At 34.5% G+C, this 23642-nt stretch overlaps 1 protein-coding gene across 1 annotated transcript in view; it reads left to right on the forward strand.

The window, feature by feature from the left end:
• Positions 1-23642, forward strand: part of LOC111152227 (eyes shut homolog (Drosophila)) — a 1631332-nt gene that overhangs the window by 787203 nt on the left and 820487 nt on the right.

The raw sequence follows: 23642 nt of genomic DNA on the forward strand, positions 1-23642 counted from the left end.
TGCCATGTTTTCCTTACTTTAGGGGAAAAGCTCTCAGTTTTTCCTCATTGAGAATGATATTCACTATGGGTTTTTCATAGATAGCTTTGATATTGAGGTATGTACCCTCTATCCCTACACTTTGAAGAGTTTTGATCAGGAAAGGATGCTGTACTTTGTCTAATGCTTTTTTCAGCATCTACTGAGAGTATCATATGGTTCTCGTTCTTTCTTTTATTAATGTATTGTATCACATTGATTGATTTGCAGATGTTTAAACAACCTTGCAAACCAGGAATAAATCCCACATGGTCATGGTCAATCATCCTTTTAATGTATTGTTGGATACTTTTTGCTGGTATTTTGGTGAGAATTTTTGCATTTGTGTTCAACAAGGATATTGGTCTGTAATTCTCCATTTCACTGGGTTCTTTGCTTTTGTGATCAAGGTAATGCTGGCCTTATAAAAATGAGTTTGGAAGTTTTCCTTCCATTTGTATTTTTTGGAGCAGTTTCAGGAGAATAGTTATTAATTCTTCTTTAAATGTGTAGTAGAATTCCCTTGGTAAGCTGTCTGGTCCTGGGCTCTTGTTTGTTGGGAGATTTTTGATGAGTGCTTCAATCTCCTTACTGGTTATGGGTCTGTTCAGGTTTTCTATTTCTTCCTGGTTCAGTTTTGGTAGTTTATAGGTCTCTAGGAATGCATCCATTTCTTCCAGATTGTCAGATTTGCTGGTTATAGTTGCTCATAATATGTTCTTATAATTGTTTGTATTTCTTTGGTGTTGGTTGTGATCTCTTCTCTTTCATTCATGATTTTATTAATTTGGGTCCTTTCTCTTTTCTTTTTGATAATTCTGGCCAGAGATTTATCAATCTTATTAATTCTTTCAATGGACCAGCTCCTAGTTTTGTGATCTGTTCTATGGTTCTTTTGGTTTCTATTTCATTAATTTCCGCTCTGATCTTTATTATTTCTCTTCTCCTGATGGGTTTAGGCTTTCTTTGTTGTTCTTTCTCCAGCTCCTTTAGGTGCAGGGGTAGGTTGTATACTTGAGACCTTTCTTGATTCTTGAGAAAGGCTTATATCACTATATACTTTCCTCTCAGGACTGCCGTTTGCGTCTCAAAGATTTTGAACAGTTGTGTTTTGATTTGCATTTGTTTCCATGAATTTTTTCAATTCTTCTTTAATTTCCTGGTTGACCCATTCATTCTTTAGTAGGATGCTCTTTAGCCTCCATGTATTTGAGTTCTTTCCAACTTTCCTCTGTGAGTTCTAGCTTCAGAGCATTGTGGTCTGAAAATATTCAGGGAATGATACCAATCTTTTGGTATCAGTTGAGACTTGATTTGTGACCCAGGATGTGATCTATTCTGGGGAATGTTCCATGTGCACTAGATAAGAATGTGTATTCTATTGCTTTCGGATGGAATGTTCTGAATATATTTGTGATGTCCATCTGGTCCTTAAAGCCTTTATTTCCTTGTTAATCTTTTATTTAGATGATCTATTTCAGTGTGGGGGGTATTAAGGTCCCCTACTATAACTGTATTATTGTCAATGCATTTCTTTGATTTTGTTATGAATTGGTTTATATAACTGGTTGCTCCCATATTAGGGGCATAGATATTTAAAATTGTTAGCTCTTCTTGTTGGATAGAAGCTTTAAGTATGATATAGTGTCCCTCCTCATCTCATATTATACTCTTTGCCTTAAAATATAATTTAAAAATCTGATATAAGGATTGCCACCTCAGCTTTCTTTGGATGTCCATTAGCATGCTAAATTGTTTTCCACCCACTCACTTTGAATCTCGAGGTGTCTTTGGGTATAAAATGAATTTCTTGCAGACAGCATATTGATGGGTCTTGGTTTTTTATCCATTCTGATACCCTGTGTCTTTTGATTGGGGCATATATCCCATTTACATTCAGGGGTAACTATTAAGAGATATGAATTTAGTGCCATTGTATTGCCTGTAAGGTGACTGTTACTGTATATTGTCTCTTTTCCTTTCTGATCTGTTACTTTTATGCTCTCTCTTTTCTTAGAGGACCCCTTTCAATATTTCCTGTAGGGCTAGTTTGGTGTTTGCAAGTTCTTTTAGCTTTTGTTTGTCCTGGAAGCTTTTTATTTATCCTTCTATTTTCAATGACAGACTAGCTGGATATAATATTCTTGGCTGCATATTTTTCTTGTTTAGTGCTCTGAATATATCATGTCAGTCCTCTCTGACCTGCTATGTCTCTATGCGTAGGTCTGCTGCCAATATAATATATCTACCATTGTATGTTACAGACTTCTTGTCCTGAGCAGCTATCAGGATTTTCTCTTTGTTGCTGAGACTTATAAATTTTACTATTAGATGATGGGGTGTGAACCTATTTTTATTGGTTTTGAAGGGGATTCTCTGTGCCTCCTGGATTTTGATGCTTGTTCCCTTCACCAAATTAAGGAAATTTTCTGCTATAATTTGCTCCAATATACCTTCTGCCCTTCTCTTTCTTCTTCTTCTGGGATCCCAATTATTCTCATATTGTTTCATCTTATGGTATCACTTATCTCTTGAATTCTCCCCTCATGATCCAGTAGTTGTTTCTTTCTCCCTTTCTCAGCTACTATATTCTCCAACATTTGGTCTTCTATATCACTAATTCTCTCTTCTGCCTCATTTATCCTAGCAGTAAGAACCTCCATTTTTGTTGCACATCATTAATAGTTTTTTTTTTATTTCAAGTTGGTTAGATTTTAGTTCTTTTATTTCTCCAGAAAGGGATTCTCTAATATCTTCCGTGCCTTTTTTGAGTTCAGCTAGCACCTTGATAATCATCATCCTCTGTCATATTACCAAGGTCCTTATTGATAGGTCCCTAGCTATCAGTACTGCCTCTTGTTCTTTTTCTTTCTTTTTTTTTTTTTTGTGGTGTATTTTTCTGCCTTATCATTTTATCCAGATAAGAATATATGAATGAGAACATAAAATACTAAAATGGTGGCAAAGATGCCAGAAAATTATATACTAACCAAATCAGAAGAGACCTGAAACTTGGGGAAGAAGACAGTAGGGGAAAATTAAAAAATTAAAAAATATATACATATATACATATGTATGTATGTGTATATATATATATATATAAAACCGGTGAATAGAACAGAGCCACCCACTTGATTTTGGGTGTATTCTGGTGTTTTACAAGAAACTACCTCCCAAATTTTTAAAGAAAGAAAAACATATATATATATACAAAATAATGGTAAACATGATGAAGGGATGGGTTATGACTATAAAGATGAAAATTTAAAAAGATTCTTAAAAAGGAATTGATAAGATAGGAATTGATAAGAAAAAAAAGGAGGAGAGGAGAAAATTTGATCAGGCTAAAGACTAGAACAAATACATGTGCTAGATTTAGGGTATATTTTGATTTGTTAGAAGAAATTGTATCCCAAAATGTTAAAGAAAAAAACCCTGTAAGTATACAAGAAATAAGGTTCAATACAATGAAGAGATAAAATATGACTATAACAATGAAAATTAAAAAGACTTTTTAAAAAGGTATTGATAAGATAAAATGGTTAAAAAAATTAAAAGAGGAATGAGGAAAAGGTAAAAAAATAGAATAAGAAAAAAATTAAATTAGAAAAATTTATCTTTGAAGATTAAAAGATCATGCGAAAAAGCCATGAATTCTATGTGTTGCTTTCTCCTCCCTCTGGAGTTCTGCAGTTCTCATTGATCAGTGAACTTGGTCTTGGCTAGATGTTCTTGCTAATTGTCTAGAGGAGGGGCCTATTGCAGTGGTTCTCAAATATCTTTGCCTGAGGCAGAATTGCACTGCCCTTGCCAGGGGCCAGGATAAGTAGTCTGCTCAGGTTCTCTCTCTGTAGCTTTTGTGCCCTGAATGCTTTCTGTAGAGCTTTGGAAGATGGGAATGAAAGTGGCAGCCTCCCATTCTCCAGCCTGGAGGAGCCAAGAGCTCCGGGCCCCACTCCTCAGTGGGCCCTAAGAGAAAAGCAGTCATCACTCCATCCCTCCATCTCCCTGGTCTCCAGCCACACTCCATGCTCACCCAGCCTGTCACCGAGTGTTTCTATCTCTCGCACATGGCCCCATTTGGAGTCTCCAAATCCAGCAGATTCCTGCCATGCTCTCCCATGCCACTCCTCCTGGAGGAAGAAAGAGGGGATCTCCCTGGATCTGCCACTTGTATGTTCCCTGCTTGAAGAGCAGTGATTCAACTGTACCTTGGATCATGGTTTAAGGTAACCCTGAGCTGAGCACTCACTCCTTGGCATCGTCTCTGTAGCTGGCTTCCCTGCTCTGATACCTGGAGCTCTGCCACACTCCGACACCCCCGGTATTTCTATGACCCTACGGGTCCTGAGACCACACTGTCCCTGTGAGGGCTCCACCTCCGCTTAGCCTCTGGAATGGAGCAGACTTCTAAAAGTTCTGATATTCTACTCCACTGTTCCATTGCTTGCTGGGAGCCAGCCCCTCCCCCCATGGTCTATCTTCCATCACTTCGGATTCAGTTATCTGCAATTACTACCTTTCAGAAAGTGATTGATTTTCTGTTCCTAGAATTGCTGCTCTTCTCCTCTTCTATCTCCTGTTGACTTTGTAGGTGTTCAGAATGGTATGATAACTATCTAGCCGAACTCCCTGGACCTAATTATATCTCAGTCTCCTACTCCTCTGCCATCTTGCTTCCTCCTCTCAATAAAGTCCTTTTTAGCAATTTATTCATCCCTTGTCTTCCTCTCCAGGATCTATTTCTAGAAGTCTTTTTGTTATTTCTTCTGGAATTATTCATCAGTCTTTCTTTGTCTTTCATGAGTTTTATTCTTTGTATGAGGACAAGCCACTTACTTTGTGTAATCTATCTCAGTTTTGGTCTGACACACACATGCACACACATACAATTTGTTTCAGATTATACACTCTCAGCAGAAATACTACGTTAGTTATACTATGTCCTTCTCAAAGTATCCCATTAGGAGGTACATGATATTGGTTTATCCCATTGTTTACATGAACTTTGATCACTTTCCATCAGACTTCTCCGCTGAAAGGTATTGGAGACTAGTTAAATGAGAGATACTTTGAAATAATATACATATCCTGTGTCTCATCAAATTTTTACTCATTAGTTTTAGCATATTGAAGAATGCCCTACATCCCTGCCAATCCAAAACCCAAAGTAAATTCTGTCTGGGTATACACATATACATGTATATACCCATACACACACAATTATAAATTTGTTTATAATTTTTAAATGCTCTATACTTAAAAGGTTCTTAGACTATCTAGTTCTCCCTGTTTCTGAAAACAAGTTTCTTTTTAATATTTTTAAACAACATGGTACATGATATTACCAAAATATTTTCTTGAAGATACACAATATATTTTCACTTTTAAAAATATAAAATTGGTGGGTGCCTGGGTGGCTCAGTGGGTTAAGCCTCTGCCTTTGGCTCAGGTCATGATCTCAGGGTCCTGGGATTGAGGCCCACACTGGGCTCTCTGCTCAGCAGGAAGCCTGCTTCCCCTCTCTGTCTCTGCCTGCCTCTCTGTCTACTTGTGACCTCTCTCTCTGTCAAATAAATAAATAAAATCTTTTTTAAAAAAATAAAAATATAAAATTGGCACTTACTCATGGTACTTTATAATCAGTAAGTCATAATTATCCCCCCTTTTTTCATCCCCAAGTCATCATTACTTCATAAGCTAATATTTTCAATATTATCTATAGCAGTCAGATATTATAATACTGCCTTTATTTTGGCAGAATCCTTAAAATAATTTTTTTAAATAAAGAATAGCAAGCAGTTTCTTTTAGAGAATTTAAGAACTGGAGATAATAAATTAACTTATCCATCTCAACATCATGCCTCTTTTCACTTCATAGTATAAATAATGATAATCACAAAAAAAAAGGGAGCACTAGGGGTGCCTGGGTGGCTCAGTCAGTTAAACGTGTGCCTTAGGCTCAGGTCATGACCCCAGGTTCCTGGGATGGAGTCCAGCATCCAACTCCCTGCTAAGTGGGGAGTCTGCTTCTCTCTGTACTCCTGCTTGTGATCTCTCTCTCTCTCTCTCTCTCTCACACACACACACACACACACACACACTCACACACACTGTCAAACAAATAAAATCTTTGAAAATAAATAAAAAGAACACTTAAAAAAAAAACACTAACACTTGAAAGTGCCCTAATTGTTATAACATTAAAGTAAGTACATTTTTACTTTTTTTCATTTCCCCATTTAATATTTAAATTTATCTTCAAAATAGACCTGTGATTTTAGTTCTAATATAATTTTGAAATTATAAATGAAAAAAACAACTTATGGATATTTACAAATGTAAATCTTGATATTTATCAGAGTCACACAACCTCCAATTGCTAGAGATATTACTTATCTCTGTTATCTCTGTGTCAAAGATTCAAAAATCTTTGCTCTTACTATTGTACACCCTTAATATTATACACTGCTCTCTATTTCTGTTAATAAAAAATTGTATTCTGAAGACCTCTTCATGGAGTCAATTTCAGATCCATAACTATATGCCAGACTTATGTTCCCCACAAGAATCCAATTTTGTAATTTGTCTAAAATAGTTCTACTTTGACTTGTTTAGACACATCATTTAAATCTTAACTCCTGTTTTATTTGTTGATTCAAACACACGACTGCTCTGGTATCTGGTTTCAGTGTTTCATTGCTCAGATAATGATGTGTTCATTAAAATCTGCTAATCGCTTAGTGTTCATTGTGGGCTTTAGCACTGAGATAGACCTAAAACTTTCTATTAGTCACATAGCAAAGAGAAATGGTAAACAGTATTTATTCCCCAAAGAAATTCAGCAATCTCATAAAGGCTTAGTTGATGTAAAATAATAATGTTCTGATGAATGGAGTTCTAAATGATTATTTCTAGTTACTTGCTCACTAAATGTGATTAGGGATTTAAAAAAAAAAAAGCTTTACATAGCAAAGAATTACTGATAAAGAAGTTCAGGCAGCTGACATGCTGATGCTGCATTCTGCAGGCTCATAGAGAGATTTCTCCCATCCGATAAATATTCTTTTGATTCAGAACTATTTAGCATGGATAAATTATTGTTCCAAAACTGAGAATACTACATGACTATAGTTAGTAGTTGCAAAGAAGCAGAGCACAGATCACCACATTAACCACATTAGAATTTATATTTAGATCAATTCAGATAGGCCGAATTCAGGAATTGGTTTGCAAAACATATTTCCATAAATATTTCCCTGCTTATCATGTTTTCATAATGTCATATTACAGTGTTCTACTACTTCTTTTGATGTTAAGGTATTTAAAATGGTTAATGGTAAGTATAAACTTCAAGAATGTATTAGCTTTATAATAATTCTTATGAATATAGTTTCTGTCTCTAGATAGCATGCATTCCTAAAAGCCATTTTGAAAATTAAAAATAGAAATTTATACATTTTCATATGATTCTACCTCATAAGAGGCATAAAAATTTTCAGTCTTATTTCTCTTATGCTTTTCATTCTCACTCACTCCTTTACATCTCAATTCTTTTACATCATGAAATGACAAAACTACCATATTAAGACCTGGCTGACTTCAATCTAAAAAAAAATGAAACCTATTCAATTAAAAGCATATCTAGGGGTTTTATGGCTTAAAAATCTGGAAGTTCATTTATGAATCTAATTTTAAGCATAGCTGGATCCAGGGATAATGCAGTCTAGAAATTATTTCTCTATCTTCTGACTCTACTTCCCTGTATCTATTGTCAGTATTCAAAAGTGAGCTCTCTATATACATAATAGGAAAACTGCTATTGATAACTTTGACCCTCCATCTTCTCAGGCTACAATTCAAAAGAAAACTGAAATCCACTCATAGGAAAATGAATCAGCACTGCTTGAATCAAATGCTCACCTACAAATCAAACAAAATTCCACATTTATCTGATTTTCTTTTTGAACTTTACAATCTCTATCATGTCAAGTGGAAAAACAATATAATTTTTTAAGCATTTCTATTGTGATACAGGTTTGGAAATTAAAAAGTACATATCTGCCTGCTCTACCTGGTTAGGCAGATTTTTATTTCAACTCAACATTTTTCATAAAGTAAATGTCACATAGTTAATTGGAGGAGATGCCAAAGATCCCAAGCTTCTTGAATTGAGCTCCTAACCTTAGATTCTGAGCTGAGTTCCCCCACAGTCATTTATCTGAAATGAGACACTAAATGCTTAGTGATTACAAAAAACAGGAGTGAAGACTCAAATGGGTGTTTGTCTTCAACATGAAGTATATTAATGCTTATTTTTCTACAGTTTGCATGAATTTTCAAATTTTCAGTGTAGGGATTTCCCATATAATCCCTTTTCACAAAAATCATGCAGAAGGCTTTTAAATTTATGGTATATTAATTTTATAACATAAACTTCTATTCCACCTTTGGTGCTTTATATGGTGAAAAAATAGGGAAAAAATTTATAATGCTAATAGTTAACCATACATTTAAAAAGCCACAATGTTGACCAAGAAGGAGATTTGTATTTATATATAATACTGGTGTCCAAAAAGGGACAAAAAGTCCAAAAAGAAAACTTCTGTGAAGGTTCTAAAAATGACTTTTGGTCTCTAAGACCTGCCTTAAAGTTTTTTCATATTTTAATGTTTAGCTTTACTTCAAAATTCACGTCTATGCTTTTCCTTAGTGTGAGTGTATTCCTAGCATTTTTCTGATTATTATCCAGGCATAGACTTCTTTTGGTTTACAGTTAAGAGAGGGGTATTATGAATTGTGTCTTCCAAATTTCATATGTTACTGATTTGGAGATAGGGTGTTTAAAAAAATAATTATGGTAAAATGAGGTCATATGAGGGGGACCTAATCCAATATGACTGATATCCCTATAAGCAGAGATAAGGACACAGACTGAGGGAAAATCACATTAAGACACGAGAAGAAGACAAACTATCTATTAGTCAATAAGAGAAACCCCCAGAAGAAACCAATCCTGCCAACCCCTTGATCTTGGACATCAAATGCCAGAATTGTAAGAAAATAAGTTTGTGATTTAAGCTAACCAGTCTGTGTTACTTTGTATGTCAGCCCTAGCAAACTAGTAGAGTGGACAAGGAAATGAGTAAGAAAGAAAATTCCTAGAGCCCCTCGGTGCAGTTCGTTAAGCAACCAACTCTCGGTTTGGGCTCAGTTCATGATCTCAGGGTCCTGACATAGAACTCCATGTGGAGCTCTGCACTCAGCATGCAGTCTGCTTAAGACTCTCACTCCCTCTCCCTCTGCCCCTCCCTCTGCATTCTCTCTCTCTCTTCTTCTCTCTCTCTCTCTCTTTCAAATAAATAGGGAAATCTTAAACAAAAAAAGAAGAAGAAGAAGAAGAAGGAGAGGAAAATACATAAATTAACTATAGCACTGTTAAAACTGTAAAATTGTTAAAGACAAAAGTTAATGGATTAAAGATCTTGTTTAATAAAGTGACATTAAAAAGATATTTGGGGGGCACCTGGGTGGCTCAGTGGGTTAAAGCCTCTGCTTTAACTCAGGTCATGATCCCAGGGCCCTGGGATAGAGCCCTGCATCAGGCTCTCTGCTCAGCGGGGAGCCCTTCCCTTCCTCTCTCTCTGCCTGCCTTTCTGCCTACTTGTGATCTCTGTCTGTCAAATAAATAAATAAAATCTTTAAAAAGGTATTTGGTAGGAAACTAGGAACACCTGTGTCATGTTCTTACACCCTTGAAGATCCCAGCATGAAAGATAATAGGGAAAATTGCTTGAAAATGAGAAAACTTAATTACTTTGAGACTATGGCTTTACCCTCCCTACCCAATACAAGCTATTTGATGATAGATGATATCAGGGAGGATTCTTTTGGCCCAAGATGAAAGTAGTCTAAAAATATATACAGGCTGGATGACTTACTCCTTCTAGAAATTTCCTAAAACACAAAAATAATATAAATGCTAAAAATTAAAAGAGCATAAAAAATGGATAGATTTTGCTTGATCCCAGATAGGAGCTTTTTCTTGCAAAGGTAATGTAACTAGTTGCATAAGCTTTAATACATCTTAGTAATTATAATTTTAAAAGTATACATTTATTGATTTTAATAAACATCTAATAAATGATAAACATTAATTTGTGTATTTAATTTAAAACATAATTGACATTCTCACTGTTTATAATAGCAAATCTGGTAATAGCTTCTTTAAGGAAGCAACATATAGCTATCTATAACTAAACATTTCAAGTAGAAGTAGAGTCTATTAAAAGTTTATTTTTATATGTATACATATATTAAAGTTTGAGAAGCACTTACATAGATCATGTTCTCTTACTCTAATGTACCTATTTTAGAAGTCAAAAATGAAAATATTTTATAAGATAGTTGTTTCACAGCTATGAGTTCTATAGAATTCATGACATATTTTCATTGCGCATCTTGTGGATAAATGTGACTGTTATGTAAATCAATTTCTATAATTGGAGCTTAAATTTTTTTCTTTATTCAGTTTTCTAATAACAAAATTATAAATTAGAAAGAACAGTCCTCAGGAAATATACAGTTCGGTAAATAAGTAGAGGTCAGTATAGTTAATCAGCATTTTAATAAGCCTAATCGAAGCCATAGATGCTCTTTAGAGAAACAAATTATCTGCATATAAACAATCCCATAGGCATTTCTTAAAGTTCAGTTTATGCAGTGATTTATTAATTATGATCTGATTTAGATTGAAGAGTGGTCAGTATTTAATTCACTTCTATTATTTCCCAGAAAATTATAAAGACATACGTGTTTTATGTTAGAGACATCATCACCATTTTAGCTATATTAGCAATTAATAAAGAATTAAAAAGAATTTTAGATATTTTGGATTCCATGCTGAATTAGCGTATACATTCAAACTTTAGCTTAAAATTAAATTCCAAAAAGAGCAATTATCTAGAAAGACACACATTTTATACATTCCCATTTCTCTGCTACACTTTGGGGCAAGATGGAAAATAGGTAATGCCGTGATGCAGACTTTTTTGATATATCATATATCTAAAAAGAAGGAAACTACAAAAGTATATTGTTTTAAATACATGTTATACTGTTAATTAAGTACAAGCAATATTTCTTTCCCTATTTCTTATTTAGTGCTAATTTTCCAAATCATGCTGCTATAGAATTGCATAGGAAATAAGAAATTTTCACTTTTAATGTTGCTCCTAACTCAAACAAGCCTCTTTAATAAATACTCCCTACCCATTGAGGAATCATGAATCTGCCCCATGGCAGAAAACACATTGTAAATACAAAGGAAATCAGCTTAAAAGTAGACTTTAAAATCTTACTAAAGATATAGGATCTTATAAAATTGCCAAAAGTTCTGTTGAGAATTGCTCAATCATACAATGTGCCCATGGACATCAGACTAGAGCTAGACAGTTAAAACTGAAGAAGAGAAAATGAGAATAATTACATGAAAGGCCATTAAAGAAATAATGATTTATATATTAAAGATGGAGAGAGGTATTTTGGATGTCTGAGGAAGACTTAAATTCATTAAAATACCACTAATCAAAAGAGAAGTAAAGACTGCAATAAGAAAATATGGTGTATATTGAGGTTGGGGACATGTCAGAAACCATAAAACTTATAATTTTTATGTACTTTTGTGAAACCTCAGAAAAACTTTACAAATGTATCTATTTTAATGTTTTTAAGACTTAAAAACCAATCTTTCTCACAATTTAATATGAAACTCTGATCCCCTTTTAATTAATTTATTTATTCATTTTAAAGATTTTATTTTTTGAGAGAGAGATCAAGCACAAGCTGGGTGGGGAGAGACAGGGAAAGAAGCAGACTCCCCACTGAGCAGGGAACCTGACACTGGGCTGGATCCCAGAACCCTGGGATCATGACCTAAGCCAAGGGCGGCCTCTTTACCAACTGAGCCACCCAGGTGTCCCTGATCCCCCTTTTCTTTTTTATACCTTATAACTCTGTGATAGCTTCCATCATATATAAGTATATAAATACATAAATGCAAACATACATATATAAATGGCTTATGTATACATAGTTATTGAAATAAAATACATTTGAAATATAAAAATGTGGAATGTTAAACAGCTCAAACACACTGCCTCCAACATTACACAGATAATTACTGCTTGTTCACAGAAAAAAAAAGTAGTACAAAACTTTATTCTCTATGAGATAACCTTAATTTCTCTAGCAACATATATGTATCTACATACATAGACAAATGCCCACAAAGTATAAGACATCTGTTAAATGTGATATTGGAGTGGAGGGTAGGAGGAAAAATCTGGTTGTTGGAACAAACTGTTCTTCCAGAGATGTATAGTTATGACAGCGATCTAGAAACTGTGCTTTATAAGAATAGGTTGGGAAAGTTGTCAAGTTTCCCATGGAAATGGGAAAATTTTATGACAAAATAAAAAGTTTTTTCAAATGCTTAGGTAATGGATCAGAAAGTCTGTGGATTTCTGCTGTTGAAAGAATGTCATCCAGTGGTTGGGAAAATAAGAAAAAGATAATTTATCATTACTATAATAATATTTTGGCAAAAAGCTTGACACTTTGCAAGTATTAAAAAAAATAATGGTAGTTCTAGATAATTTTTTCTACTAGAACTACTGAAAAATCAAATGAGTTGCCTTTTAGAGTCATGTGTTCTTTAATATTGGAAGTATCCAACTGTTTCTTGAAAATGTTAATTAGGCAATCCCAGCAATAGAAATTGTGGCCTTTTAACAAAAACCCAGAAACCCCATCCATACCTGGGTTTCTGAGTGGATCAGGATTTGGACTAACTCTTGGCATTGGGAACATTGTTTCCAGTGAAATCTCCTAAAATTGTGCCTGCAAAGAGGATTCTTTTTTTTTTTAATTGAATTTAATTGAGGTATATTTAACATACAGTGTTGTGTTAGTTTCAGGTGTACAGTATGACTCAACATTTCTCAGTGCTCATCAAGATAAGTGTACTTTTAATTCCTTTTATATATTTCACCCATCCCCCTACCCACCTCCTCTTTGGCAACCACCAACTTGTTCTCTGCATTTAAGAGTTCATGTTTTGTTTATTTTTTTCTTTGTTTATTCATTTATTTTATTTCTTAAATTCCACATATAAGTGAAATCATATGGTATTTGTCCTTGACTTACTTCACTTAGCATTATACCCTCTAGGTCCATCCATGTTGTTGTAAATGGCAAACTGTCATTATTTTTTATGGCTAAGTTACATTCCTGTGTGTGTGTGTGTGCGCACGCATGCACACACACATACATACCACATCTTTTTTATCCATTCATCTGTGGATGGGCATTTGTGTTGCTTCCATAGCTTGGCCATTATAAGTAGTACTGTAATAAACATAGGGATGCATGTATCTTTTCAAATTAGTATTTTCATTTTTTTTGGGTAAATACCCAAGTGGATTTTTTTTTAACTTAAATTCAGGCCAGATAGAGGACTCTAATCACTGGCAGCCTAAAAAGAGTATCTATCTTGTATTGTGTTTTGGGGATTGACAAATGTACATAAATGACCTCGCAAGTGCCTTGTACATAGATAGAAAATTTAGCTACAATTAACTATATAATAGTAGTTTGCTAACTGGGATATAGCTGTTTACTATAAAAATGCAAATTTTATTCATAATAATTGAACATTTGCCTTGAGAAAATCATTCTGATTATAAGAAGGTAATACAGACATAGTCATAAAAATTATAATAGATCAAGATAAGTTTCATTGCCCAGGTTGATCCTGCTTGTTTGCATATCATTTCTTAAAAATAATTCCCAGGGTAAAAGTCTACTTTCTTTTATAGTTAAATGAATGATTTCTAAAAGTAGAATGTAGAGGAAAAAAATTTCTCTGCATAAGATCTCAGTGTAATTTAAGTGTATTGAATTATTCTCTCCATTTTCTTTTTTTTTCTCTTTTTGGGGGAGAAGTTATTTAACATACAAAGTAGGTTGGGCTCCATATGTGGCATTTGTAACAGATGCTTTTGTTGCTTTTACCCCATCCCATCTGTGCTGGGCAGTTCCTAAACACATTTCTCACCTCAACAACCTCCACTTTTATGTCTTACTTTTTTTTTTTTTTTTGGAAGCTGAGGCGTCTTACTGATTGCACACACCGATTACCAACTCATAAATCAGTCCAGACTTGAATGTTAATGCCCTGGTGACAACACTTGACTAATGGGGGATAAGAGTCAGTGGACAATTTCTTGTTTCTCAGTCATTCCAAGTGAACTTCTGATGTGCCTTCTGCTGAATAACAAATTACCCCCAAAATCTAGTGGCTTAGAACAGCAAGCATTTATTATCTCATAGTTTCTGTGATTCAGGAATTTACAAGTGGCTTATCTGGGTGATTCTGGCTCGGGATCTTTCATTAGGTTGAAGTCAAGATGTTGGCTGGGTTAGTCATATGAAGACTTGCCTGGGCCCAAGATGTCCTCTTCCAAGTTCTCTCATGGGTTCTTAACCAGAGAATTTAGTTCTTTTTCACATGGCCTTCTTCATAGTGTTACTTCAGTATCTTCATGACATAGCAGCTGGCTTGCCTGAGAGAACCAGAGAAGAATGAGGAAGCCACACTTTGACCAGATGCTATACATTAGCAATGAATTATGAAGTATAGTCCACACTCAATGAGAGAAGCTTTAGGCTCTATGTCTTGAAAAGTATGAAGAGTTTTAAAACCACCACAATGGGACTGAGCACCATTACACACAGTGGCAAAGAGCTAACTAGTGGCTTTTCTTCCCTGTCTCATTTTCCCTACTCCTTCATTTTTGCTTATTTGCATCACCTGCCAATTAAGCAGCCTGTGTTTAAGTCCTTGTCTCAGTTTGTGCATATGCAACATTCTAAATCAAAACAACTTAGTACTCTGAAACTTAAATACTTTAAGATTAAAATTCATAGCTATGTTTTATTGAAAACAGATATGAAGTAATATCATCTATAAAAAGAAATTCATTTTAGGGCACCTGGGTGGCTCAGTCAGTTAAGCCTGCAATTCTTGGTTTCAGTTGGGGTTGTGATCTCAAGGTCCTAAGATCAAGTTCAGAGTCCAGTCCCTCTTAGCAGCGAGTCTGCTTGAGATTGTCTCCCTCAGCTCCTCCCACACTCATGTGCACTTATCGATCTCTCTCTCTCTCTCAAATAAGTCTTTTTAAAAAAAGAAATTCATTTTAGGTTTTGTGCAGTCATAATCACTGGGAGAGTTGTAGTTAGTATCAGTTCCTTTTTGTCTAAATTATTTTCCTTCTCTGTATATAGTTTCAACACCTATTTAGACAATATTCTGATTTATAAAGAGGTCTCAAGAAACTTAGATTTATGTTACAATAATTGCCTTCTGGGAATATTCTCTTAATTTGTATGCATAATTAATAGTAATGATAATAGAATTACTCAGGATAAAAGTAAAAATGTTAAATTAAAAATGGCCTTTAAGATTCATAATTTAAGCAATACTAATAAAAGTACTTATTTTACATATTAATTAGGATTGTACTTTATGCAATTAACTTAAGGCTATAATAAAATTAAATTGCACATTTGAAAATACATATAATAATTTAGATTTCAATCTATCACCATTTCTTCTCAAATCCATCACATGAGTTTGAAATACCTGTGTTTTTAAAAACTTAGAAGGTGAAATGTGCTCAAATGAATAGTACAGAAAATGGAAGTAACATAGCCTAATATCTTTTGAACAAATAATCAATGTCATTGTGGTCAGATCATTGGTTTTGCCTACTTACTAGGCTATCCCCAAATTTTGAACCTGGTGTTCCTGTGGGGTTTCCCAGGCATCTGGTAGTTTACAATATCAAATTATCTATAAAAACAAAAGGAGAGAAAAAAATCAATATGTGAATCCATGGTCATTCACATGATTATATTAAGCAAAAATATTTGGATTCCATGATCTACATCAGTTATATGACCATTTCAGTTCCAGTTTGATGATTTAGTGTATCATCCAGGACAAAGAAGACATCAGAATACAATGATAAGAGAGATATAAGGTAATTTTATTTTGTCTTGTTTTGCCTATGGCTATTCTCCAGAAGTATGCTTACTTACATGAAAATAAGCCAAAAATTCCAGAACATGTGAATTTTTTGCTAAGATATAAGCAAAAAAAGAAAATTAAACAGATGTTCAGAGTATGTGAATTCCTAAAACTAACCTATAAAGGGAGTGTCTAATACTCAGATGGATAAATACTTCACACTGTGGCATACTCTGAAGCAAATGGATTTATGTGAAGTTGTCACTAATTATTAAAAGGAAAAAAGGTAGATAACAGAAAAGAACTGTGAAGATTCTGAAATTGTATGGTGACTTATTTGCATATTTCAAACTTTTTAGCTATTTTAACTTGAGAATTATTGGCCGCAGCAAAGTTCCTAATAATGAATAAACACTTCAACTTCCATGCACTTTAAGTTGATATTTTTAATGTTGATGTTTTGCAATTGAAAAAAAAATGCCATAATGTGGCTGCTTCCTTAACAATTATTAAACTACATCCTACATAACTTGCTATCAAAGTCTGGCAAATGGAATTTTAGAGATTGCAACCATACTACTTTCTAAATTGGAAAGTAAATATTTTAAAGCAAAATAAGAGTTTAGTCAATGTGTGTAAGTGTGTAAGTTGAATTAAGTCTCATTAAATTTCAATGGTAATGCATCTCAATTAAAAAGAAAAAGGATTCTGAATAAAACTGATCATGTGGGAGGGAAAAACTACTTATTTTTTCTCACCCCATTGGATGATATCAGGCATTGTTTTGTTTAATATATTTGCAGAATTTCCTTGTCAAGTGCCTCATAGTTTAACTTGATAAATGCCCCCAAATGGCTATTTTGGTGTGGTGGAATCCATAGAGCTCCCCACAAACAAGAACAATAAGAGATATGGATTATGTTTTATTGCTCTTAAGAAAGAGGAACAAATATAATGGAATAGAAATACCACAATGTTGATCTTCGTAAATGTGAAATAAAAATAGCCATATCAAAAGAATAGTATCTCTAATAACAGTGGGGATCTAGAGGAGTATTTGCAGGAGCTAGTGGAAGAGGTAGTGACCAGCAGAGTGGTTACAGAAACATGTCTAGGCAAAGTAGTTGACAAAATTGCTACAAACCATACTTAATGATTCTATTTGCAACTCGTCTCAACAGGTAATGAGGCAGTATTTTCCAATTTGAATAATCATTTGAGGATAGCTCCTACCACTGGCTAATAGAAGTTCAAACTGACTTTTTTGTACCAAGTAATTCATTTGTGTTTTATGTCCCCTCCCCCAGTATTGTAGGTCAAGTCTTTTGTTAAAAGCCCAATGTGACAGTTTCATGATTTAGAAATTACTTACTAGTTTTTTTAAAGACTTTTAAAAACAGTTTTAGGTTCACAATAAAATTCAGAGGAAGATACAGAGATTTCCCATATTTCCCATACCTCCTACCACACATGCATAACTTTCTCTATTATTAGCATCATTCACCAGAATCATGTGTTTGTAATCATGTATTGACACATCATAATCACCCAAAGACCTATAGTTTACCTTAGGGCTCATTCTCAGTGTTGTATATGGTTTGGCAAATGTATAATGAAATATATTATCTATTGTAATAGCATACAGAATATTTGCACTGCCCTAAAAATCCTCTGTACTCTCCCTATTGTCCCTTCTCTCCCTCCCCACCGCTGACAACCGCTGGTCCTTTTATTCTACCATAGTTTTTGCCTTTTCCAGAATGTCATATAGTTGAAATTATGCAGCATGTAGCCTTTTCAGATTAGCATCTTTCACTTAGTAGTATGCATTTAACTTTTCTCCGTGTCTTTTTATAGCTTGATAGCCCTTTTCTCTAGTACTGAATAATATTCGATTGTTGTAAATAGACCTTCAATAATGTGATGATAAAAGTGGGAGGAGGGGGAAGCATTCTATTGTCCTGTGATTAGGTTTCAGTCTTTTAGTGAGCCTGTCTCTGGACTGTGAAGTCCACAAGTGTTTCTCAGACCTCATAGGTGGGACAGAATGGCTATTGTGGGCTAGAGTTGGGTATTTCCTATCTTCCACATGGAAGGCTGGAACTGATTGGTGTTGGGTATTTCCCTTCCCTATGGCCGTTAGGTTCTGAAAATACCTCTGCACCTTAGGCTCTGACTAGCTAGTTCTTCCTGAGGGCAGCCGTTGTTTACAGAGTGCTCTGGTGTATTTCAAAATATTTCCTCCCCCAACCCCAGCCCTCAGAAGCAGGAGGAAATTTTTCTCTGATATTTACTGTGGGGACCTAGTTAAGCATCTGGAGGTAAATCTCAAAATACTGTGAGAGCCCCGTAAGCCTTAGTCCCTGTACAATTTTTAACTCTCTTTAAAATATTCCACACCAAGCTTCCAACAATGCATCAATTACAGTTCAGGTTTTCTTACCCTGGCTCTGGTACCCCATGTCAATTTCCTCATCTAAGTCTCTGTGCCAGTAAGCCAGGACTCCCTGTGTTTCCCTGTCTCTTTGCTCTTGGAGTTAGTGGTTTGCCCCAAGCCCTCCCACTCTATGGACCAAGAGCAATTGAATTTTTCAGTCTGTCCAGCTTTTTACTTTTGGGACAGAAGTGTCTTATTAGTTCCTTAATACATCTTTTTGCGTAAACAAATCAGGTACATTATTTCAATCTGTCAGAAATTCTATTAAAATATTTATAAAATGAATAAATATATATGAGATTAAATTGCCTATAATATCAATAGCAATGGCTCAATTATTCCATGTATTAATCATTATTACTAGTCACAGTATAAATATTTTTATAGAATATAGGGCTAAAAGTTGTTATGCATTTCTGTATTTTAAGGGTTTATAGAATCTTTTCATCATTCAAGATAGGACTATAACCGGGAGGTTGGGAGGACTAGGTGGTGGGTATTAGAGAGGGCACGGATTGCATGGAGCACTGGGTGTGGTGCAAAAATAATGAATACTGTTACACTGAAAAGAAATTAAAAAAAAAAAGATAGGACTATAACCATCACATAACCTTGCAAGAACAAATAATAAAAGTTTAACATTAAAAGGTTAAAATAAAAATCATAAGCCCTTTGCAGATAACAAGAAGATGACTGTATTCAAATCTGAAATCAACAGGTGGGGTTTACTTCAGGAGAGCAAGGGCTGGTTTAACAGTCATAAATCAATCTTATAATTAATTGTACAAATAATTAAAAAATAATCACATCAATCATATTATCATATTATGTATCATTTGACCATATGATCATATTAACAGATAAGAAAAATCATCAATTATATTAATATATGCACAAAAATCATTTGAGAAAAGTCAAAGCTCATTCATGATGAAGATTGTCAAAAAGACAGAATTAGTGGGAACTTCCTTAACCCAATAAAATATCTACAGATTGGACAAGAAGAAATTGAATTGTCTTTATTCACAGATTTCATAATTGTTTTTATAGAGAACCCCAAGGAATCTATTGATTTTTTTTCAATAAACATTAGAATATTGGAAAGAAAGGAATAAAAAACAAATACCATTTAAAAACAACCATCCAAACACAGGTATAAATCTAACAAAATGCTTATAATATCAATACCACAATAATATAATGTGTGTGGAAAACTACAAAATACTGATGAAATAAATTAAACATGATCTAATTAAATTGAGAGATCTTTCTTATTCAAAAACTAAATAGAAAAATATTTCTTATTCATCAATTAGAACACAACATTTTTAAGATGCCATTTCTTCCCAACTTTTTTCCTCCCCAACTTGATCTATAAATTCAAATCAATACCACTCAAAATCCCAGCAAAGTTTATATATATAATAAAGATCATAATGGATATATTTCAATTTATGTTGTAGATACTTGCCCCTTAAGGAGATAGAGCATAACTCTTTACCCCTTTAGTGTAGGATTTGTATAGCCACTTCCTTCCAAAGGGTACATTTGATATGACTTGATGAAATGAGTTTTTGCTGTAATCTGTATCCCCAAAACCTGTATCGCCAGTATAATCACAATCATACCATCAAACAAGCCCAAGTTGCAGGGCAGTGTATAAAAGACTTAACCAATACTCCTCAAAACTCTAGAGATTATCAAAAACAAGGGCAGTGTATAAAAGACTTAACCAATACTCCTCAAAACTCTAGGGATAGTCAAAAACTGCGATGAGAAACTATCACAGTCCATAGGAGCTACGGAGCTATGGCAACTAGATGTAATGTGGTATCCTGGATAAGATCCTAGAACAGAAAAAAAAAAAAAAATAGACATTGGGTAAAAACTAAGGAAATCCTCAAAATATATGCACTTTAGGTAATAATAATATACCAACATTGTATCATTAATTATGACAAATATATTAATGTAAGGTATTAACAATAAAGGAAGCTGGTTATAGAGTATATGGAAGCTTTCTTAACTGCACCTACAAAATTTCTATAAATTTTCCATAAACCTAAAATTATTCTGGGGCACCCAGGTGGCTCAGTTGATTAAGCATCTGCCTTTGGCTTAGGTCATGATATCAGGGTCTTGAAATCCAGCCCCCATGTTGGGCTCCCTGCTCAGAGGGGAGTCTGCTTCTCCTTCTCCCTCTGCCCTTCCCACTGCTTATACTCTCTCTTGCACACGTGTTTTCACTCTCTTTTTCTCAAATAAATAAGATATTTTTAAAAAATTATTCTAAGAAAAGGGTCTATTAAATAATTTTTAAAGCTATCTCATTAAAAAAAACTATAAGGAATGTAGTTTTTTTTTTTCTTTGCAGTGGAAATTAAAAACAATATTAATATTGATGATGGATTAGAATGTGGACAAATAAACATTTCTTACCATGCTGGCAAGTATCTAAATTGGAAAAAAAAAAAAGTACCTAAACTGATACAGCATTTTTGAAGAAAAATTTATGATATTAAAGGAAAGACAATGAAAACTTCAGTGATGAACAAAATAAGCCCTAAGTTTGCTTATGTTCCATAGGAGAACACCACCAATGGAGAATTTCCTCTAAAAGGAATTAGGTTTCTAGTTGCTACAAAGAGAAGGAGGTTTATGGTCTCAGTAGTAACTCATTATTGAGGATTTTACCTCATAGTGAAAAATGAATTCATAAATCCATACATAGTTAAAATAGGTCTTGTTTGTTGGTCAAGACACAGTCTTCAATTAGGTCCAGTGAGGATCTAGCATAATAAGTTTCCTGGAACATGTGTGATTGTTTAACATGTAGTTAATTATTAGCTTTGGCTGGGTGGGGCTATGTGCTAGAAATAAAGAGCCATATTTGGCTAATGGGTCTATGCTGTGTGCAAGCAGTCTCATTTTCTGGTTTAAATTCCACCTATTAATTTGCTCATGTTATGACCTTAGAAAAGTTACTTGCCAACAACTTTTCAGTAAATATTAACTATTGTAGGGGTGCCTGGATGGCTCAGTCATTAAGTGTCTGCCTTCGGCTCAGGTCATGATCCCAGGGTTCTGGGATCAAGCCCAACATTGGGCTCGCTGCTCAGCAGAGAGCCTGCTTCTCCCTCCCCCACTCCCCCTGCTTGTGTTTCCTCTCTTGCTGTCTCTCTCTGTATCAAATAAATAAATAAAATCTTTAAAAAATAAAAAGAATTAATATTAGCTGTTATAAAAATTGTAATCTAAAATTATAGATAAAGCTCTTATTCCCATTTATTAATCTGTCCTTTTTTCCCAGTATCACCCCAGACTTGCCTTCACACATTATATCTCAGACATTTAGAATTACTTATAATTTCTGGATTAAGCTATACTCTTCTTATCTTCATCTTTTTCTATACTCTTCCTAATGCTAAGAATGCACCTGTCCATATGTCTTATTTTATACTTGATTTCTTATAGTAATTACATTATTAAGTTTGTTACATCTCTATTTTTCCAACAAGGCTGGTTGTTTTTTGGAGGCAAATACAAAGTTTTACTTCTCTTTATATGCCTTTAGCATTCAGAAAAGATCTGTCATGTTGCAGGCACCTGGTAAATATGTAACTCTCTCTCCTGAACATTGCACTTTAATCAGTGTTTGTAGACACTACATCAGTTCTCAGACCATGGTTTAACAATTGACATCTAAGTGGTTTGTATAAGTAGCCCTAAAAGAACATATGGAGAGGAAACACATCAGATGCATTCAGTGTCATTCCCTGTATTTGTTTCCTAGGGATGGCGTAACAAATAACTATAAACCTGGTGGCCCAAAACAACAGAATTTATTTGCTCACGGTTGTGGAGAACAGAAATATAATATCAAGGAAAGCCACACTAATGTGTGGAAATCTAATGTCAGGAAAGCTACACTATCTCTATTGGTTCTAGGGGAGAATCCTACCTTTTCCCTTTTAGCTTCAGAAGCTCCAGGTATTCCTTGATTTGGGGTGGCATGACACTAACCTTTGCCTCCTTCTCCCCTGTGTGTCTCCTCTTTTTAGAAGGAGACTTGTCTTTGAATTTAGGGCCCATCCAGTTAATTTAAGGTGCTCTCTACAAGATCCTTTACTTAGTTACATCTGCAAAGAAATTTTTTCTCCAAATAAGGTCACAGTCACAGGTAGCAAGTACTAGAACTTGGACATAGTGTTTTTGGGACCACAGTTCAATATCACCTCAAGGCAAGATCCAGGTGCATTTTACTGGATCTCTGAAAACACATTTTATTGAGGGAATTCCAAGGTGAAAGGTAGTATTACCATCAAACTAAAAATAAGTAAAATCAATACTTTAAATGTTATACTGCCTTCTATATTGGTTTCAGTTATATGCTAAATTTAAAATTAACTTATTTTATAAATTTAAACGTGCTCAGGTTTTAGAGTGAGAAGGGTCACTAAGGAATCATCTTAAATATTGTATGGATATATTCCATTGTGTGTGTGTGTGTGTGTGTGTGTGTGTGTGTATACCCACACTGTATATGTGTATATGTGTGTGTGTACATAATAGAATATTACTCAACCATAAAAAGCGAAATCTTGGGGCACCTGGGTGGCTCAGTGGGTTAAGCCTCTGCCTTTAGCTCAGGTCATGATCTCAGGGTCCTGGGATTGAGCCCCACATCAGGCTCTCTGCTCAGCGGGGAGCCTGCTTCCCCATCTATCTCTGCCTGCCTCTCTGCCTACTTGTGATCTCTCTCTCTCTCTCTGTCAAATAAATAAAATCTTTTTTAAAAATGTTAAAAAAATGAAATCTTGCCATTTGCAACAACAGGGATGGAGCTAGAGAGGATTGCACTAAGTGAAATAAGTCAGTTAGAGAAAGACAAATACCAGATGATTTCATTCATATGTGGAATTTAGGACACAAAACAATGATCAGAGAGGGAAAAAGAGAGGGGCAAACCCAGAAACGGACTCCTAACTATAGAGAACAGACTGATGATTAGCAGAGGGGAGGTGGGTGGGGGGTGGTTTAAATAAGTGATGAGGATTAAAGAGGGCATTTGTGATGAGAATTGGGTGTTGTATGGAA

This window comes from Enhydra lutris, unplaced genomic scaffold (assembly GCF_002288905.1).
Source record: "Enhydra lutris kenyoni isolate GAN:26980312 unplaced genomic scaffold, ASM228890v2 scaffoldscaffold28, whole genome shotgun sequence".
In the NCBI taxonomy this organism is placed as follows: Eukaryota; Metazoa; Chordata; class Mammalia; order Carnivora; family Mustelidae; genus Enhydra; species Enhydra lutris.